Below are 12,277 nucleotides of genomic sequence, written 5' to 3'. Positions count from 1 at the left end.
CAGTCTGTGGCACAATCATTTAGTCTGTTCGACTGCTCACGGGAAAGGTAGTATTGTGAAACACTGTAGAAACGACCGACTTCCTTACTTTAGCTCCGACTGACCATACTCTGTGAAATTTTCCCAGATCCTCAGCTGAGGATTTTGGCTGCTGGAAGTTACCTCAGAAACACTGTTAAATCGAAATGTATTGAGCGAATCGCAAAACAGAAAGCATTTAACACGGAACACAAACAAAACTGGCATACCTCACGCATTTTCAGACACAGAGATGCATGAATGCTAAATGTGATACAGTCCGAGGGAATGAGTCATAAAGTAATCTCACAACTAACAACGGGACATTTCCAAACGACTCTTTCAAACATGCTGCAGCCTTACTGCACCACCACTTTCCAGACAATGCTGAAAAGAGAGAAAGAAAGAACATAATAAGAATTGGCCGTAAAAAGTGAATTTCACCAATCACAGTCTCGATTAGATTACTTTTCCCTTCTGATGTTTCCAGGACGGAAATGAAGGAAATGTGAGAAATTCAATAAGGTAGGACATCGAAATTCATTGGAACGATTTTCCCATTAGCTTGAAACTCAAATAACAACGAGTAGAGTCACCGTAGGACTTCGTTTCACAACAGCGATGAAATAACAGTCTCCATTCGGTTCCAGTAAAGGCTCAACCTGCCTGGGACGGCACAACTGTTTGCGATTCTCCGCGCGGGAGTCGAACACCATCATGACAGTAGAGACATTTTGGAATATTTGGCAGTATCCCACGCCACAGTTAATTCCCTGCGAAGCAAACCCATTTTACTTTTGTTTTCAACATCAATATACAGTGGACACCAAAACAGCATTTTAACAAGCTGCAGCATTGGAGTTGATCAGCAGAAATGGCAGTGGTGGGTTTCGAACCCGCGCCCCTTTCGAGACTGGAACCTGGATCCAGCGCCTTAGACCGCTCGGCCACACTACCAGCTGGCGTCGCCGCCTCATTTTCTTATATTTCCAATTGTGCTCCTGCATAACAACAGATGTAAAGTCACATGAAAAGGGTTCCATGATTCCTCTCGGACTCGCACAGCTGCTGGGATGTGCCCGGCAACAATGTCAATTTCGCAGCAGATATTGATAGCCCATCAATCCAGGCAAAAATCAATGGTAAGCTCAGTCTATCTTCTCAGACTCTTTTCAGCTACAAATGTATCTGTGAGTGCGTGAGAATATGGGTTCGCTTATGATTTGGTCAAATAACCATGAGCTGCTTGACATTACTGGAATTTCCATTCTTGCTTTGCTAAATGATTTCACCCATTGCTCGAAACAGGACGACTTTCACGTTTACACGGAACACGAAACACACCGGACTACAGGGAAAATGCACAAACCTGAGCAGGCCGTGTTCCGCATCATACCGTGCAGCATAGTTTCAGTCAATGTGTCTGTGGTTTTTTTTCAGAATAGGAGTCCAGAGAATGTTCTCCACCCTAAAACCGGAGGTAGCATTACAATCCGAGAACGACAGATCACATTGAGAGAATGCTCTGACCTCGGAGCCAGTTCGAGATGCCACTTTCCTTGCCTTTTACCTTAACCGTGCAATTTGCTACTGAGACGTTCGCTCCTGGACATGAGCCACATGGATACCAACTGAATTGGAAACCTGTGTGGGAATCGAGGAGAAGCGACTCAATAAATTTTGCTAAATTCCGTGGTGCTTTTTAGAAATGCAGTTTCTGTTCACCTCAATCTAAAAGCCAGTTTCTGAACATAGTAACAGAAGTCAAAAGGTAATTACCTCACCCCACCCCCACTCCAGAAGAAGGTGCTAACTGCCCTTGAGTGCTTTTTGTTCTCGATGTGAAGAGCTTTCACGCCTGAGTCACCTTCACGTCTCTGGTTGCTGAGTGAATCACAAAGAAAGAATTTCACCAGAGCTGCAACTGCCTCACTTCCCCACTCGCACTCCCCGTTTACATTTTCCTGCTCGTCAGTGATTTAAAGAAAACCAAATGGATGCGATGTCATTCTGTAGCCTCTCTGTTGATTTCTCCGTTTCAGTTCCAACATGACTTAGATCTCGGGGCGGACCTTCATAATAGCGACGCTCTGAATGCGCAAGTAGAAAGGTTCCTCTGAGAGTGCAATTTCTTTCATTGCTGTTGCTGATTGAATGAGCCACTAACGTGCGAATTGCTCCAAAACATGATTCAGGATATCTGGTGCCAATTCTCGCACGTTGAATAACGATTGATAGCTTCCAAATGAGGTCTTTCTGAGACGACCTTGGGATACATTTGACAGACAGACAAGTTCAGGAATTCGTGGTGCGCTGTGACACCAGAGCATCTGCTTCTTTCCTGTCTTTGAAGCGAGCCGCCTGCGCAAGGAAGGCAAATGCGGTACTGCTTTTCGTGGAAGGATCAGAAGGCGGTAACTACACTCTCCAACAGAATGGCATGTGATCAGAACCAGGTTGGAGAAAAACTTAACAACGCTTTGCACTGTAATTAAATGGAATGGCATTACATTTCACGACGAGAACAGATTTGTTGAAGCAAATTCGAAGGCAGGTTTGCAGATGGGAAAGATGCAAGAAAGCTCAGCTCTTGTCCATGTAAAAGGCTGCAGTTGAAGAACAAAACAGTTTCTGCCCAGTTTCCAACTGGGGACCTTTCGCATGTTAGGCGAACGTGATGACCACTACACTACAGAAACGAGCCACAGCCGCCTGTTCTGCGGCCCTGTGGCGTCCAGCACTGAAAGTTGAATCCGTTCTCTGTTTCACCTTTCTGTTTCCGATAGCTCGTTATTGTCCAGCGTAATCGACATCTTGAAAACGTAAAAAAGACACTTTAAATTGATGACAAGATATAGACAAAGATGTCGTCGATGTTTGTACCGTGGGGCGAGATGGAATAGGCTGGTGGAATAAACTTTCCCTGCAGCGTAACAGCTGCGACATGACCTTATGGAAGGGTGGTAAACTGAGTATTTACGTGTTTTACCCAAGTTGGTGTGAGTTGAAAACTCGACAGCATAGCTTTAAGGTGAGTGGGTTGAAAGTGACAAAGGACCTGAGGCACATTTCCCACAAAGAAGGTTGTGCGTGTTTGGAATGATCTACCAGAGGATGTGGAGGAGGCTATTACACTCAGAAAATTGCAAAGGTAATCGGGTGAGTTTCTGGATAGGATGCGTTTAGAGGGATTGGAGCCAAATGCTGGGGAACGAGACTTGTTTAATTTTGGCTATGTGGTGAGCATGTATTTTACCGAAGTATTTTTTTCCAGGTGAACCCCAATAACGTCATGTTGCTTCCACCGGCTTTAAAGGATTAATTTTCAGCGGAGTTTGCCATCGCAGTCTGTGGCACAATCATTTAGTCTGTTCGACTGCTCACGGGAAAGGTAGTATTGTGAAACACTGTAGAAACGACCGACTTCCTTACTTTAGCTCCGACTGACCATACTCTGTGAAATTTTCCCAGATCCTCAGCTGAGGATTTTGGCTGCTGGAAGTTACCTCAGAAACACTGTTAAATCGAAATGTATTGAGCGAATCGCAAAACAGAAAGCATTTAACACGGAACACAAACAAAACTGGCATACCTCACGCATTTTCAGACACAGAGATGCATGAATGCTAAATGTGATACAGTCCGAGGGAATGAGTCATAAAGTAATCTCACAACTAACAACGGGACATTTCCAAACGACTCTTTCAAACATGCTGCAGCCTTACTGCACCACCACTTTCCAGACAATGCTGAAAAGAGAGAAAGAAAGAACATAATAAGAATTGGCCGTAAAAAGTGAATTTCACCAATCACAGTCTCGATTAGATTACTTTTCCCTTCTGATGTTTCCAGGACGGAAATGAAGGAAATGTGAGAAATTCAATAAGGTAGGACATCGAAATTCATTGGAACGATTTTCCCATTAGCTTGAAACTCAAATAACAACGAGTAGAGTCACCGTAGGACTTCGTTTCACAACAGCGATGAAATAACAGTCTCCATTCGGTTCCAGTAAAGGCTCAACCTGCCTGGGACGGCACAACTGTTTGCGATTCTCCGCGCGGGAGTCGAACACCATCATGACAGTAGAGACATTTTGGAATATTTGGCAGTATCCCACGCCACAGTTAATTCCCTGCGAAGCAAACCCATTTTACTTTTGTTTTCAACATCAATATACAGTGGACACCAAAACAGCATTTTAACAAGCTGCAGCATTGGAGTTGATCAGCAGAAATGGCAGTGGTGGGTTTCGAACCCGCGCCCCTTTCGAGACTGGAACCTGGATCCAGCGCCTTAGACCGCTCGGCCACACTACCAGCTGGCGTCGCCGCCTCATTTTCTTATATTTCCAATTGTGCTCCTGCATAACAACAGATGTAAAGTCACATGAAAAGGGTTCCATGATTCCTCTCGGACTCGCACAGCTGCTGGGATGTGCCCGGCAACAATGTCAATTTCGCAGCAGATATTGATAGCCCATCAATCCAGGCAAAAATCAATGGTAAGCTCAGTCTATCTTCTCAGACTCTTTTCAGCTACAAATGTATCTGTGAGTGCGTGAGAATATGGGTTCGCTTATGATTTGGTCAAATAACCATGAGCTGCTTGACATTACTGGAATTTCCATTCTTGCTTTGCTAAATGATTTCACCCATTGCTCGAAACAGGACGACTTTCACGTTTACACGGAACACGAAACACACCGGACTACAGGGAAAATGCACAAACCTGAGCAGGCCGTGTTCCGCATCATACCGTGCAGCATAGTTTCAGTCAATGTGTCTGTGGTTTTTTTTCAGAATAGGAGTCCCAAAGAATGTTCTCCACCCTAAAACCGGAGGTAGCATTACAATCCGAGAACGACAGATCACATTGAGAGAATGCTCTGACCTCGGAGCCAGTTCGAGATGCCACTTTCCTTGCCTTTTACCTTAACCGTGCAATTTGCTACTGAGACGTTCGCTCCTGGACATGAGCCACATGGATACCAACTGAATTGGAAACCTGTGTGGGAATCGAGGAGAAGCGACTCAATAAATTTTGCTAAATTCCGTGGTGCTTTTTAGAAATGCAGTTTCTGTTCACCTCAATCTAAAAGCCAGTTTCTGAACATAGTAACAGAAGTCAAAAGGTAATTACCTCACCCCACCCCCACTCCAGAAGAAGGTGCTAACTGCCCTTGAGTGCTTTTTGTTCTCGATGTGAAGAGCTTTCACGCCTGAGTCACCTTCACGTCTCTGGTTGCTGAGTGAATCACAAAGAAAGAATTTCACCAGAGCTGCAACTGCCTCACTTCCCCACTCGCACTCCCCGTTTACATTTTCCTGCTCGTCAGTGATTTAAAGAAAACCAAATGGATGCGATGTCATTCTGTAGCCTCTCTGTTGATTTCTCCGTTTCAGTTCCAACATGACTTAGATCTCGGGGCGGACCTTCATAATAGCGACGCTCTGAATGCGCAAGTAGAAAGGTTCCTCTGAGAGTGCAATTTCTTTCATTGCTGTTGCTGATTGAATGAGCCACTAACGTGCGAATTGCTCCAAAACATGATTCAGGATATCTGGTGCCAATTCTCGCACGTTGAATAACGATTGATAGCTTCCAAATGAGGTCTTTCTGAGACGACCTTGGGATACATTTGACAGACAGACAAGTTCAGGAATTCGTGGTGCGCTGTGACACCAGAGCATCTGCTTCTTTCCTGTCTTTGAAGCGAGCCGCCTGCGCAAGGAAGGCAAATGCGGTACTGCTTTTCGTGGAAGGATCAGAAGGCGGTAACTACACTCTCCAACAGAATGGCATGTGATCAGAACCAGGTTGGAGAAAAACTTAACAACGCTTTGCACTGTAATTAAATGGAATGGCATTACATTTCACGACGAGAACAGATTTGTTGAAGCAAATTCGAAGGCAGGTTTGCAGATGGGAAAGATGCAAGAAAGCTCAGCTCTTGTCCATGTAAAAGGCTGCAGTTGAAGAACAAAACAGTTTCTGCCCAGTTTCCAACTGGGGACCTTTCGCATGTTAGGCGAACGTGATGACCACTACACTACAGAAACGAGCCACAGCCGCCTGTTCTGCGGCCCTGTGGCGTCCAGCACTGAAAGTTGAATCCGTTCTCTGTTTCACCTTTCTGTTTCCGATAGCTCGTTATTGTCCAGCGTAATCGACATCTTGAAAACGTAAAAAAGACACTTTAAATTGATGACAAGATATAGACAAAGATATCGTCGATGTTTGTACCGTGGGGCGAGATGGAATAGGCTGGTGGAATAAACTTTCCCTGCAGCGTAACAGCTGCGACATGACCTTATGGAAGGGTGGTAAACTGAGTATTTACGTGTTTTACCCAAGTTGGTGTGAGTTGAAAACTCGACAGCATAGCTTTAAGGTGAGTGGGTTGAAAGTGACAAAGGACCTGAGGCACATTTCCCACAAAGAAGGTTGTGCGTGTTTGGAATGATCTACCAGAGGATGTGGAGGAGGCTATTACACTCAGAAAATTGCAAAGGTAATCGGGTGAGTTTCTGGATAGGATGCGTTTAGAGGGATTGGAGCCAAATGCTGGGGAACGAGACTTGTTTAATTTTGGCTATGTGGTGAGCATGTATTTTACCGAAGTATTTTTTTCCAGGTGAACCCCAATAACGTCATGTTGCTTCCACCGGCTTTAAAGGATTAATTTTCAGCGGAGTTTGCCATCGCAGTCTGTGGCACAATCATTTAGTCTGTTCGACTGCTCACGGGAAAGGTAGTATTGTGAAACACTGTAGAAACGACCGACTTCCTTACTTTAGCTCCGACTGACCATACTCTGTGAAATTTTCCCAGATCCTCAGCTGAGGATTTTGGCTGCTGGAAGTTACCTCAGAAACACTGTTAAATCGAAATGTATTGAGCGAATCGCAAAACAGAAAGCATTTAACACGGAACACAAACAAAACTGGCATACCTCACGCATTTTCAGACACAGAGATGCATGAATGCTAAATGTGATACAGTCCGAGGGAATGAGTCATAAAGTAATCTCACAACTAACAACGGGACATTTCCAAACGACTCTTTCAAACATGCTGCAGCCTTACTGCACCACCACTTTCCAGACAATGCTGAAAAGAGAGAAAGAAAGAACATAATAAGAATTGGCCGTAAAAAGTGAATTTCACCAATCACAGTCTCGATTAGATTACTTTTCCCTTCTGATGTTTCCAGGACGGAAATGAAGGAAATGTGAGAAATTCAATAAGGTAGGACATCGAAATTCATTGGAACGATTTTCCCATTAGCTTGAAACTCAAATAACAACGAGTAGAGTCACCGTAGGACTTCGTTTCACAACAGCGATGAAATAACAGTCTCCATTCGGTTCCAATAAAGGCTCAACCTGCCTGGGACGGCACAACTGTTTGCGATTCTCCGCGCGGGAGTCGAACACCATCATGACAGTAGAGACATTTTGGAATATTTGGCAGTATCCCACGCCACAGTTAATTCCCTGCGAAGCAAACCCATTTTACTTTTGTTTTCAACATCAATATACAGTGGACACCAAAACAGCATTTTAACAAGCTGCAGCATTGGAGTTGATCAGCAGAAATGGCAGTGGTGGGTTTCGAACCCGCGCCCCTTTCGAGACTGGAACCTGGATCCAGCGCCTTAGACCGCTCGGCCACACTACCAGCTGGCGTCGCCGCCTCATTTTCTTATATTTCCAATTGTGCTCCTGCATAACAACAGATGCAAAGTCACATGAAAACGGTTCCATGATTCCTCTCGGACTCGCACAGCTGCTGGGATGTGCCCGGCAACAATGTCATTTTCGCAGCAGATATTGATAGCCCATCAATCCAGGCAAAAATCAATGGTAAGCTCAGTCTATCTTCTCAGACTCTTTTCAGCTACAAATGTATCTGTGAGTGCGTGAGAATATGGGTTCGCTTATGATTTGGTCAAATAACCATGAGCTGCTTGACATTACTGGAATTTCCATTCTTGCTTTGCTAAATGATTTCACCCATTGCTCGAAACAGGACGACTTTCACGTTTACACGGAACACGAAACACACCGGACTACAGGGAAAATGCACAAACCTGAGCAGGCCGTGTTCCGCATCATACCGTGCAGCATAGTTTCAGTCAATGTGTCTGTGGTTTTTTTTCAGAATAGGAGTCCCAAAGAATGTTCTCCACCCTAAAACCGGAGGTAGCATTACAATCCGAGAACGACAGATCACATTGAGAGAATGCTCTGACCTCGGAGCCAGTTCGAGATGCCACTTTCCTTGCCTTTTACCTGAACCGTGCAATTTGCTACTGAGACGTTCGCTCCTGGACATGAGCCACATGGATACCAACTGAATTGGAAACCTGTGTGGGAATCGAGGAGAAGCGACTCAATAAATTTTGCTAAATTCCGTGGTGCTTTTTAGAAATGCAGTTTCTGTTCACCTCAATCTAAAAGCCAGTTTCTGAACATAGTAACAGAAGTCAAAAGGTAATTACCTCACCCCACCCCCACTCCAGAAGAAGGTGCTAACTGCCCTTGAGTGCTTTTTGTTCTCGATGTGAAGAGCTTTCACGCCTGAGTCACCTTCACGTCTCTGGTTGCTGAGTGAATCACAAAGAAAGAATTTCACCAGAGCTGCAACTGCCTCACTTCCCCACTCGCACTCCCCGTTTACATTTTCCTGCTCGTCAGTGATTTAAAGAAAACCAAATGGATGCGATGTCATTCTGTAGCCTCTCTGTTGATTTCTCCGTTTCAGTTCCAACATGACTTAGATCTCGGGGCGGATCTTCATAATAGCGACGCTCTGAATGCGCAAGTAGAAAGGTTCCTCTGAGAGTGCAATTTCTTTCATTGCTGTTGCTGATTGAATGAGCCACTAACGTGCGAATTGCTCCAAAACATGATTTAGGATATCTGGTGCCAATTCTCGCACGTTGAATAACGATTGATAGCTTCCAAATGAGGTCTTTCTGAGACGACCTTGGGATACATTTGACAGACAGACAAGTTCAGGAATTCGTGGTGCGCTGTGACACCAGAGCATCTGCTTCTTTCCTGTCTTTGAAGCGAGCCGCCTGCGCAAGGAAGGCAAATGCGGTACTGCTTTTCGTGGAAGGATCAGAAGGCGGTAACTACACTCTCCAACAGAATGGCATGTGATCAGAACCAGGTTGGAGAAAAACTTAACAACGCTTTGCACTGTAATTAAATGGAATGGCATTACATTTCACGACGAGAACAGATTTGTTGAAGCAAATTCGAAGGCAGGTTTGCAGATGGGAAAGATGCAAGAAAGCTCAGCTCTTGTCCATGTAAAAGGCTGCAGTTGAAGAACAAAACAGTTTCTGCCCAGTTTCGAACTGGGGACCTTTCGCGTGTTAGGCGAACGTGATGACCACTACACTACAGAAACGAGCCACAGCCGCCTGTTCTGCGGCCCTGTGGCGTCCAGCACTGAAAGTTGAATCCGTTCTCTGTTTCACCTTTCTGTTTCCGATAGCTCGTTATTGTCCAGCGTAATCGACATCTTGAAAACGTAAAAAAGACACTTTAAATTGATGACAAGATATAGACAAAGATGTCGTCGATGTTTGTACCGTGGGGCGAGATGGAATAGGCTGGTGGAATAAACTTTCCCTGCAGCGTAACAGCTGCGACATGACCTTATGGAAGGGTGGTAAACTGAGTATTTACGTGTTTTACCCAAGTTGGTGTGAGTTGAAAACTCGACAGCATAGCTTTAAGGTGAGTGGGTTGAAAGTGACAAAGGACCTGAGGCACATTTCCCACAAAGAAGGTTGTGCGTGTTTGGAATGATCTACCAGAGGATGTGGAGGAGGCTATTACACTCAGAAAATTGCAAAGGTAATCGGGTGAGTTTCTGGATAGGATGCGTTTAGAGGGATTGGAGCCAAATGCTGGGGAACGAGACTTGTTTAATTTTGGCTATGTGGTGAGCATGTATTTTACCGAAGTATTTTTTTCCAGGTGTACCCCAATAACGTCATGTTGCTTCCACCGGCTTTAAAGGATTAATTTTCAGCGGTGTTTGCCATCGCAGTCTGTGGCACAATCATTTAGTCTGTTCGACTGCTCACGGGAAAGGTAGTATTGTGAAACACTGTAGAAACGACCGACTTCCTTACTTTAGCTCCGACTGACCATACTCTGTGAAATTTTCCCAGATCCTCAGCTGAGGATTTTGGCTGCTGGAAGTTACCTCAGAAACACTGTTAAATCGAAATGTATTGAGCGAATCGCAAAACAGAAAGCATTTAACACGGAACACAAACAAAACTGGCATACCTCACGCATTTTCAGACAGAGATGCATGAATGCTAAATGTGATACAGTCCGAGGGAATGAGTCATAAAGTAATCTCACAACTAACAACGGGACATTTCCAAACGACTCTTTCAAACATGCTGCAGCCTTACTGCACCACCACTTTCCAGACAATGCTGAAAAGAGAGAAAGAAAGAACATAATAAGAATTGGCCGTAAAAAGTGAATTTCACCAATCACAGTCTCGATTAGATTACCTTTCCCTTCTGATGTTTCCAGGACGGAAATGAAGGAAATGTGAGAAATTCAATAAGGTAGGACATCGAAATTCATTGGAACGATTTTCCCATTAGCTTGAAACTCAAATAACAACGAGTAGAGTCACCGTAGGACTTCGTTTCACAACAGCGATGAAATAACAGTCTCCATTCGGTTCCAGTAAAGGCTCAACCTGCCTGGGACGGGTTTGCGATTCTCCGCGCGGGAGTCGAACACCATCATGACAGTAGAGACATTTTGGAATATTTGGCAGTATCCCACACCACAGTTAATTCCCTGCGAAGCAAACCCATTTTACTTTTGTTTTCAACATCAATATACAGTGGACACCAAAACAGCATTTTAACAAGCTGCAGCATTGGAGTTGATCAGCAGAAATGGCAGTGGTGGGTTTCGAACCCGCGCCCCTTTCGAGACTGGAACCTGGATCCAGCGCCTTAGACCGCTCGGCCACACTACCAGCCGGCGGCGCCGCCTCATTTTCTTATATTTCCAATTGTGCTCCTGCATAACAACAGATGGAAAGTCACATGAAAACGGTTCCATGATTCCTCTCGGACTCGCACAGCTGCTGGGATGTGCCCGGCAACAATGACATTTTCGCAGCAGATATTGATAGCTCATCAATCCAGGCAAAAATCAATGGTAAGCTCAGTCTATCTTCTCAGACTCTTTTCAGCTACAAATGTATCTGTGAGTGCGTGAGAATATGGGTTCGCTTATGATTTGGTCAAATAACCATGAGCTGCTTGACATTACTGGAATTTCCATTCTTGCTTTGCTAAATGATTTCACCCATTGCTCGAAACAGGACGACTTTCACGTTTACACGGAACACGAAACACACCGGACTACAGGGAAAATGCACAAACCTGAGCAGGCCGTGTTCCGCATCATACCGTGCAGCATAGTTTCAGTCAATGTGTCTGTGGTTTTTTTTCAGAATAGGAGTCCCAAAGAATGTTCTCCACCCTAAAACCGGAGGTAGCATTACAATCCGAGAACGACAGATCACATTGAGAGAATGCTCTGACCTCGGAGCCAGTTCGAGATGCCACTTTCCTTGCCTTTTACCTGAACCGTGCAATTTGCTACTGAGACGTTCGCTCCTGGACATGAGCCACATGGATACCAACTGAATTGGAAACCTGTGTGGGAATCGAGGAGAAGCGACTCAATAAATTTTGCTAAATTCCGTGGTGCTTTTTAGAAATGCAGTTTCTGTTCACCTCAATCTAAAAGCCAGTTTCTGAACATAGTAACAGAAGTCAAAAGGTAATTACCTCACCCCACCCCCACTCCAGAAGAAGGTGCTAACTGCCCTTGAGTGCTTTTTGTTCTCGATGTGAAGAGCTTTCACGCCTGAGTCACCTTCACGTCTCTGGTTGCTGAGTGAATCATAAAGAAAGAATTTCACCAGAGCTGCAACTGCCTCACTTCCCCACTCGCACTCCCCGTTTACATTTTCCTGCTCGTCAGTGATTTAAAGAAAACCAAATGGATGCGATGTCATTCTGTAGCCTCTCTGTTGATTTCTCCGTTTCAGTTCCAACATGACTTAGATCTCGGGGCGGACCTTCATAATAGCGACGCTCTGAATGCGCAAGTAGAAAGGTTCCTCTGAGAGTGCAATTTCTTTCATTGCTGTTGCTGATTGAATGAGCCACTAACGTGCGAATTGCT

The 12,277-nt window shown here is 44.8% G+C and overlaps 1 non-coding gene across 1 annotated transcript; it reads right to left on the bottom strand.

Annotated features, from left to right (window-relative positions):
- Positions 1 to 9,370: 9,370 nt before the first annotated feature.
- trnav-aac (transfer RNA valine (anticodon AAC)) lies at positions 9,371 to 9,443 on the bottom strand. The gene has a single exon. It is a non-coding gene; the product is annotated as a tRNA-Val (tRNA).
- Between the last annotated feature and the right edge of the window lie 2,834 nt (positions 9,444 to 12,277).

This window comes from Chiloscyllium plagiosum, unplaced genomic scaffold (genome assembly GCF_037043375.1).
Source record: "Chiloscyllium plagiosum isolate Xiang-an unplaced genomic scaffold, Cpla_swu_hap1 HiC_scaffold_8, whole genome shotgun sequence".
Taxonomy (NCBI): domain Eukaryota; kingdom Metazoa; phylum Chordata; class Chondrichthyes; order Orectolobiformes; family Hemiscylliidae; genus Chiloscyllium; species Chiloscyllium plagiosum.
This window is presented reverse-complemented; position numbering and strand designations above follow the sequence as displayed.